Source organism: Prunus mume, linkage group LG3, assembly GCF_029339155.1.
Source record: "Prunus mume cultivar Tortuosa linkage group LG3, ASM2933915v1, whole genome shotgun sequence".
NCBI classification, from domain to species: Eukaryota; Viridiplantae; Streptophyta; class Magnoliopsida; order Rosales; family Rosaceae; genus Prunus; species Prunus mume.
In genome coordinates, this window is record NC_142700.1 from 13,727,983 (window position 1) to 13,736,765 (window position 8,783).

Below are 8,783 nucleotides of genomic sequence, written 5' to 3' on the forward strand. Positions count from 1 at the left end.
TAGCCTCTTGACATCCAGAGAAAAAATTATAAGAAAACAAGACGAAGAAGAAGAAAACTAGAGAAGAAGAAGATGGCAATGTTAGCAAACACAGATTTAGCTAGGATAAATGAAACTACCTGGGCACCCTTATTAGAGGGTCAGGGAGATGAAGAAGGAGCAAACAAACTAAGGTGGTGGAAGAAAGTGTTGGACGTGGAGGAGGCCAAGAAATAGGTCTTGTTTTCATTGCCAATGATTTTTACCAATCTTTTCTACTATTTGATCACTTTGGTGTCAGTCATGTTTGCTGGCCATCTTGGGAAGCTTGAGCTTGCTGGTGCAACCCTTGCCAATTCATGGGCCATTGTTACTGGCTTTGCTTTCATGGTAACTCTCTCTCTCTCTCTCTACCCTCTGACCCTTATATACTCAGTATGATTGCAGACCTTTGCGTTTAATTCTTTACTTGTCTGTTCTTGTTTTAGGTTGGGTTAAGTGGAGCTCTTGAGACGCTTTGTGGACAAGGGTTTGGTGCAAAGTTGTATAAAATGTTGGGGATCTATCTACAAGCCTCTTGCATCATATCTTTCCTATTCTGTTTCATCATATCTATAATCTGGTTCTGCACAGAACCTATACTTATTTTACTCCACCAAGATCCTCAAATTTCCAAGTCTGCTGCTGTTTTTATGAAATTTCTGATTCCGGGGTTATTTGCATATGGATTCCTGCAAAACGTCTTGAGATTTCTTCAGGCACAATTTGTTGTCCTGCCATTGGTCTTCTCGTTCGTCCCCCTTGTTATTCATTTCGGCATTGCTTATGGTTTGGTACATTGGACAGCTCTTGGTTACAAGGGAGCTCCACTTGCGGCTTCAATTTTTTATGGTTATGTGCCCTTTGGTTGGCCATGTATGTCATCTGCTCAAAGAAGTTTGAGCATACATGGGAAGGCTTTTCGTTAGAATCGTTTCATTATGTCCTTACTGATTTGAAACTTGCCCTCCCCTCAGCACTAATGGTATGGTAAGTGTCAATGCTTTCATTACTGTCATAAAGTTCACAATGCTTAATTAAGCTTGGTGGAAAACCTTCAGCATCAGGTTAAAAACCATAACTTAGTAAAGATAAAGTACTTACAGTGAAAGGACATTTAAACCCAATTAATTATTATCCAAATTAGCACTCTGACCTGATTGAATTCAAGGGCTGGACTGTGGACGTATAACATCAATTGAGGGTTTGAACTCTTGAAGTATTAAGGCAGATGCTGGCATGCTGCCCTGCAACTATAGCATAGCAGCATTATTATCTATAGGAGTATGAGATTGAACTTGCATGGTTAAACTTCACAAACTTTTTTTAACCTTTCCAGTTTGGAGGAATGGGCTTTTGAGATTCTGATGTTGATGGGAGGATTGATGCCAAACTCGGAAGAAACAACTTCACTAATGGCGATGTGGTAAGCTTCAATATACTTTTTTCTTTTCTTTCTCCTTTTCTATAGCTGTTATAATATTGCAGGCTGACTCAAATTAGTCTTTCTTTGAATATTATCTCCTCAGTGTGAATACGGAAGCAATTGCATAAATGATTATATATGGCCTCAGTGCTGCTGCAAGGTTGGTGGTAGAACAACAATCCAGCTTTTTAGTTTTTCGATATCTATATTCTGTTTCGCACATTGAAACAAAAGTTACTTGTTGTGGTGTAGCACAAGGGTGTCAAATGAATTGGGAGCTGGAAATCCTGACAAAGCTAAGAAGGCAATGGCTGTGACTCTTAAGCTCTCTATGCTTCTGGCTTTCGTTCTTGTTCTCGCTCTAGAGGTCGGTCACAATATATGGGCTGGCTTCTTCAGTGACAGCCACATAATAGCAGAGCAATTTGCTTCCATGGTGCCTTTGCTTGTAATTTCAATAATTGTAGATTCTGTGCAAGGTGTTTTATCAGGTTAAGATCGTCTACTTTTCTAGTAGGGGCAGTAGTTCAACTTTGCTTTTTCCCATTTGAAATTTGTTATCTTTTCCTAACTTCTCCATGAAAGTGATTGCTTGTCTTTCAGGTGTGGCCAGAGGATGTGGATGGCAACACTTGACTGTGTATGTAAACATTGTCACATTCTATTTGATTGGCATGACAATTTCCAGTCTTCTTGGGTTTAAGTTCAAACTACATGCCAAGGTAAGACAACACCAGTAAGTTGATTTGGTGTGTTTGTTCTGTTGTTTTTTTCTTTTGTCCTTTTCAATTCACATTCGGTACATTTTTGGTGCTTGATTTTGTTACAGGGCTTGTGGATTGGTTTAATCTGTGGTCTCTCCTGTCAAGCTGCCACAGTTTTGTATATTACACAGAGCACAAAGTGGACTGTGTTGGATTCATCTGATATTGCAGATAGAGAAATCTAGCCAGTGTTGGTGTAAACAAGTAATACCACTTGGGCCAACTGTGAGACTAGTTTGTGCATTGCCTTTGTGGTGCGTTGAAGTAAAGCCGAAAGCATGTACTTTGTTAACAAATTTTTGAGCTTTTGAGAGACTGGACAAGTAAACTTACCGTGGAGAGATGTGTTCGGTACATGCCCGGCTTAAATGAAAGAACTGCCTGTCCATGAATAATTGTTTTTAACTACTTGAGTTATATGCTCTTTATCCAATATGTGATGTTTACATGTTGGGCTTAAATGTTTATCCTTGCCCAATACATAGTGTTCACATGTTGAGCTTGAATGTTTGATTCCGATGTGAACTTGGCTCTACATATGGCCCACTATGTGGTATATGTGATTCTTGTTAGGTTTGGTGGAGTGTGCGGCTGTTGAAACTTTTCATTTTCTAATTTTCTGTTTTTTTCCCCTATTTAATTATTATTTTAGACTAAAAAAATGTTAAGTGAATGTACATGTGTAATTAAAGGGTGTTTTAGTATTTTAGGAATAATGGTGAGTAGAAAGATAGGATTGTGTTTTTTAAATTTACATAGTGGGTGGAAATAGCAGCACTCTATTTTATTTAAGGGTTTTTAGGTTCAATGGTCCCTCAATTTCCAAAATCGTTCCCGTGGTCATTCAACTTCAATTTTTTAGGACAATTGGTCATGCCGGCAATTTTGTTTACTTTTTCTGTTAAATTTGAGCATGTGCATGGCACATGGTGTACTGTTGAGGGTCAAAATCGGAAAATTGCTTCACTCCTGGGGTACATGGGCAATTCCTCACGCACTCAAACCCCATCGATGCGACTTATCTCTCCCCATCCATATATCTCCCTCCCTTCCCAACCCAAGTCTATTAAAACCCACCACCAATCGAGGAATGATATATCTCTCTTCCTCCGATCCAAGAATGCCATGGACAACCTCCACCCAACACCAAGCCAATTAACCCACTACCCCCGACAACAACTGATGGTGCTCCCACAATCCACACCCCCACCCAAACCATACCCACCCTCCCTGTGATGGCTTCTGCCTCTCACTCTATATCATATCCTCAATTTTGTTGATGAATTTTTTTTTATAAAAAATTTAAGTAAATATTTCATCCTAGGGAAAGAGGGGTTGGGACTGGGTGGGATGGTGAGGGTGAGGAAGGCTTTGTGGTTGTGGGTTGTGTGTGTTTAGGTGTGGTTGGGATAGAGAGGTTGTCGTTAATGTGGCGAGGATAGGAAGAAGGTTTTTTAGTTTTTTAGTTTTTTTGTGTGGATGAAACGAATATTGAGATGGTGGAAATTAAAAATAGTACAAAAGACCATTTTGTCCCTGCATTTAATGGAAAAGATAACAAAATTGACGGCAAGACTATTTGTCATAACAAAATTGAAATTGAAGGACCGCGAGAATAATTTTGGAAATTGAGAAACTAAAATGCGAATCGGGTCAAAATTCAAGAACCACTAAACCTAAAAACCCTTTATTTAACTGGTTGCATTGGCAATAAATTTCAAAACTCATGTATCTCTTAGTACAAGATTGGTGACTTTAATAAAACTTGTACTAATATGTCAAAAGTAATAACTGATTTGTTTTGTTGACCATATTTGCAGAACTTTATCTTTGGCATAGGTGAATATTTACATAGGGATCAACTCCTCTTCCACCTTTCTCTCGACTCTTCTATCTTCCCCCCCTCAAAACCCACAGTATCTTTCCCTGCAAATCTCTTTGGTTTCATGTTGTGGAGAGTTTTCCCTCCCAGCTTTGTGTTGGGTTTTGCTTATTCCTTGCTTTTGTAAGGTTTTTGTTTCTTCCTCAGTTTTTCTGGGGATGTATACCAAACGTTTTGGTTGGGTTTTTGTTGATATTTATAGATATACTTCCTATGTCCCTTACTGTGGTTGATTTTGCTGTTTTGGAGTTTAGGTGGTTGCTCTACTTTAGATATGTTTTTAGAGGAGGTGGAGTTTGCTAGATTTGGGAGGATTTTCTATTTATTGGTGCTTGAAGATCATGAGGGTGTTGGAAACTAGCAGTGACATTCTTTGGAATGTTTTGGTGGAAGTTGAGCGGTAATGCCCTCCATTTGATGCTGTGTTCTCCCCCAAAGTGTTGTAGAATTTTATCTAGCATGGTCTTCTTGTGGCCTTGGAAGTTCTGGATATTTGTCCTCTTCATCTTCAACTCCAAATGAGCTATGTTATCTAGGCTCTGTCTCATTTTACCCATAAAAATGAAATTTTCTCACGTAAACCCCAAAATCTCTAAAAATTAATAAAATTTTCTTGCTTTACTACTTCCATCAATTTCCATCCACAAAGCCGTTAAATGAGTTGATGTGGCATGTGCATTTTAGCTATTGAAAAACTTTAAAATCCAAATTTAATTTATTTAATTTAATTTTTTAAGGTTAACAAACCCCTTCTAACCTTTCTCCCATTCCAGTCAACTCACCAGCCCCCTCTATCCTTTACGGTGCCCTATCCCCAAAGCACCCAATATCCCCCTCCCCCCTCTTCGAACTTTCTGGCTCCTCTCTCTCTATCTCTCCCCAATTCACCAATCTTCCCTCTCTTCGAATTGCCAATCTCCCTTCGATAGATGATAGAGTCTTGTAGAGTTGCAGTGTCATTTAGACAGTATTTCTCCTATACCCTTGTGCCCAAACTAAGATGAGACCCAACTTTGCCTCCACTAAGCCCATACCCTATTTAGTATTTCTAAAATGTTGATACTTATAAACCATGAAAGGAAACAATTCCCTTCCAATGTGGGACTACGTAAAACAGTGTTTCTTGTAATTTTTCCAGTTGTTAATGAAACTGTTGTCTACTCAAAAATTATTTGCAGTACTTTTCTGTAAATTTATAGGCATATGTTGAGTTTGAATGAGCAAAGCTCCATGTATTGAGGCAAGTACCCCCATACAAGCAAGGCTCTGCAATATGCGTGTGAATGTGTTTTGCTCAAACCACAAACTAAAAGGCTTGGTTTGATTGCTAGTTTTATTTCTGCCCAAAAATAAAAATAAAAAAACCTTCACATGTCCATAGAGGTCCATAGAGGAGAGAGGAGAGCATACTTGAGTCAGGTTAGTTAGTTAGAATAGTATTAAGAAAAAAAAAACTAAATTTAAGTTATTAATTTGTGAAAAATCCTTGAGAGTTTCATACATTATTATTGATTTTGAAGGAATTTAAAACTTGTAAGTTTGTAACATCAAACAAAAGACAGTTTGTGTAAACTTCTTTTTTCGACATGAAGTTTGCATGGAGCTTGCGTGAATACATTGATAAAAATAGAGATGTCCTCTTGGCTCTTGTTAGACTTGTTCCTCGGGGGTTTTCCACACAATTCTTAAGTGTTGGTGGTGAGTGGATTTGAAGAACACCATTGTGTTGTTTGAGCACCAATGCTATCAACAAATAAGACAACATAGTTTAGTACATTTTATTATAAGAAGATCAAATAAAACAACATAGATTGGCTATACTTTGCGGTTTGCGGTAACCGCAAGTTTTGAAAATCAAATACCGCAACCACAACCGCAAATGCAAATGCGGTTTGGTTTACCGCAATCGCGGTTTCATTGAGGTAAATAGTCGGTTGGTTTTTGTGATTTTTCAGATTTTCGGTTTAAAATGCCACCCCTAAAATTTGTAGGCATATTTTGAGTTCGAGTGAGCAAAGCTCCGTGTATTGAGGCAAGTACCCCCATATAAGCAAGGCTCTGCAATATGCGTGTGAATGCGTGTTGCTCAAACCACAAACTAAAGGCTTGGTTTGATTGCTAGTTTTATTTCTGCATCACATTCACACTTAGGCAAAGACAGCCCAACCCAAAAATTGGTTGCGATCCAATCCCTTATTACCCAATTTAGCATCTAGATGAGCCCATTATCCATGTGCAAATATATGCTTAATGAACCTTCACCTGTCCATTCTGTCCAAAAAAAAAAAAAACTCCTTTACATGTCCATAGAGGTCCATAGAGGAGAGAGGAGAGCAGACATGGGTTAGGTCATTTAGTCAAAATAATTTTTTTCTCTAAAAACAACAAAATGCAATTTATGTGGCAAAATAAATAAATAAATGTAAGTTATTAATTTGTGAAAAATTCTGGCGAGTTTCATCTATTATTATTGATTTTGAAGAAATTTAAAACTTGTAAGTTTCTAACATCAAACAAAAGACAGTTTGTGTAAACTTCTTTTTTCGACATGAAGTTTGTATGGAACTTGCGTGAATACATTGATCAAAATAGAGATGTCCTCTTGGCTCTTGTTACACTTGTTCCTCGGGGGTTTTCCACACAATTCTTAATCTTTGTATTTCTGTTTTGTTAATGTGGCATTTGGGTCCACTTGGATAGAGTGATTTCAAATCCAGAAATTTAGATGACATTATAAGATTAAATTGTTTGTTTAGACGATTACAGTTCATGGATACCAAAATTTGAATAAAAAAGAAAAGAAAAAAACGAATGAATTTCACATGGCTCATTTCACACCATCATTTCAAATATATCATATTTAGTTATTCCAAATAAAATCTAATATTTTTAGTTTTTTTTAAATAATCAAATTTAACTCATTCAAAACATTTATTTGGAATACCTCCATTCAAACTGTCAGAAAAAAATACAAGAACACAAAAACTTGGTGTGTAAAGTGTGTATTGGGTTCTCTGCGTCTCAGACAATTGTAATCGTTGCAACTAATTCTTCATGTGAAGATTGCCACTTGCTTGCCAACTACAATATCTTTGTCATTGTTATTTCAAAAAAAATTTCATTTTTATTATTTTATTTTATTTTGTTGATTAGACCATTTTCACCCAATTTATTATGACAAAATGCAAAAGGAGACAATGGCTGTTACTATTTACAATAATAGTTAATCAATGCACTATTCATTTAAATAGTAAAAAAGCAATAATTAGATGAGATCTCTTAATTATTGGATCAAATTGATTAACTATTGAATCTAATTAGTTAACTTAATCTAACAATTAAGAGATAAAATCTCATCTAAGAGCATTAGATATGACCCCCACTATAAAATGACTTATCCTGATATCATAAAAGGTAGCTCCAATCCAATGGGTTAAAAGCCAAACTTAAAATTTTTGGCTAGAAACTTATCTCCAACCCAATGTATTCCATGGGACTAAAAAGTTGCCCGAGCAATATGTGAGCCCATGTGCACCGCATGTCACCTGGTGGTGAAGTAGCTGATTTCGTTTTTTTTTCCCTCACTAGCCGTGATGTTGTGTTTTGTTTTCAAATGTGGCAGATGAATCATCAGTGAACATAAAATTTCTGATTTTTTTTTCTTTGAAACGTTGTTCACGTTTGCATTTGCAAAGTTTTTTTTTTTTAAATCTGAGTACAAAAATAATGTAAACAAGTCATAAATAAACAACAAAAAATCATGCAAACAAGTCATGAATAAAATTATATTTATGAGATTTATTTTTTTAGGTTAAATTGTTTAAAAAAACAATTTAATAATATTACGAACTCAAATTTTAAGTTAGTCATTTAATGGTTGGAGATAGCTTAACACGAGTCAAATCACATTCATGAAGCCAATCCAAAGTCCAGCACAAAATTTGTAGAAATTACAGTGTAAGCATTACCCTCTTAATATTGTGTTATAAATATTGTGTATCAATATTTGGCTATTAGTTAATTTCTTTATTTTTGCTTTTAAATGACTCTCAAGAACGACTCATTTTGAGGAACTCTATCTGTTGCCCACAAGAGTTGCTTGCCCCTGTATACCTACCTACCTCAGCCCCTTATGTGAGGTATTTTATCAAACATGTTGACCCCACACTCAAACAAATCAACATAAATTACTAGGCAAGTTCATGGTGGGTAAAAGGCAGTGAGGGCAATGGCTTTCATTGGCAGATCCGCCAGTGTTTAAGACCTGTAAATTTTACAGATATTTAGTCATATATTCATTCTTAGCACTAATGATATAGATAAACTCTACACCATTTAATTTCTATAAATAAAACATTCAAAAAATGACAAATGACCCTATTGAATTGAATTTTAATTATTAAATTACTTTGATACCCTATTGAGTGTTTTGAGTTTTTTATGAGGTTTTGGGATTGGACTTGTTTTAAGAAATCGATGGTAGTTTTGTAATTTATAAGAAGTTAAAAGCCTATTTGTTATGTTGTAAATGACTTTGAGTATGTTTCTAAAGTCCATTTCATATATGTTTTTATTTATTTATAATTTGGGCCCCTATATTTGGTATAATAGTGAATCTCCCTAAATTTTATCTATCTTCCACGAGATAAAAGAAGAACAATACAAAGGGAACACCAAAGAATCAAATAAACAT

General features: G+C 36.0%; 1 pseudogene across 1 annotated transcript; it reads left to right on the top strand.

Moving 5' to 3' along the window:
- Nucleotides 1–2,731, top strand: LOC103326122 (protein DETOXIFICATION 18-like; annotated as a pseudogene). The gene is made up of 7 exons (XR_016125263.1): nucleotides 1–369; nucleotides 468–1,008; nucleotides 1,358–1,444; nucleotides 1,548–1,604; nucleotides 1,697–1,935; nucleotides 2,048–2,166; nucleotides 2,274–2,731. The product of XR_016125263.1 is annotated as a protein DETOXIFICATION 18-like (transcript).
- Nucleotides 2,732–8,783: the final 6,052 nt, after the last annotated feature.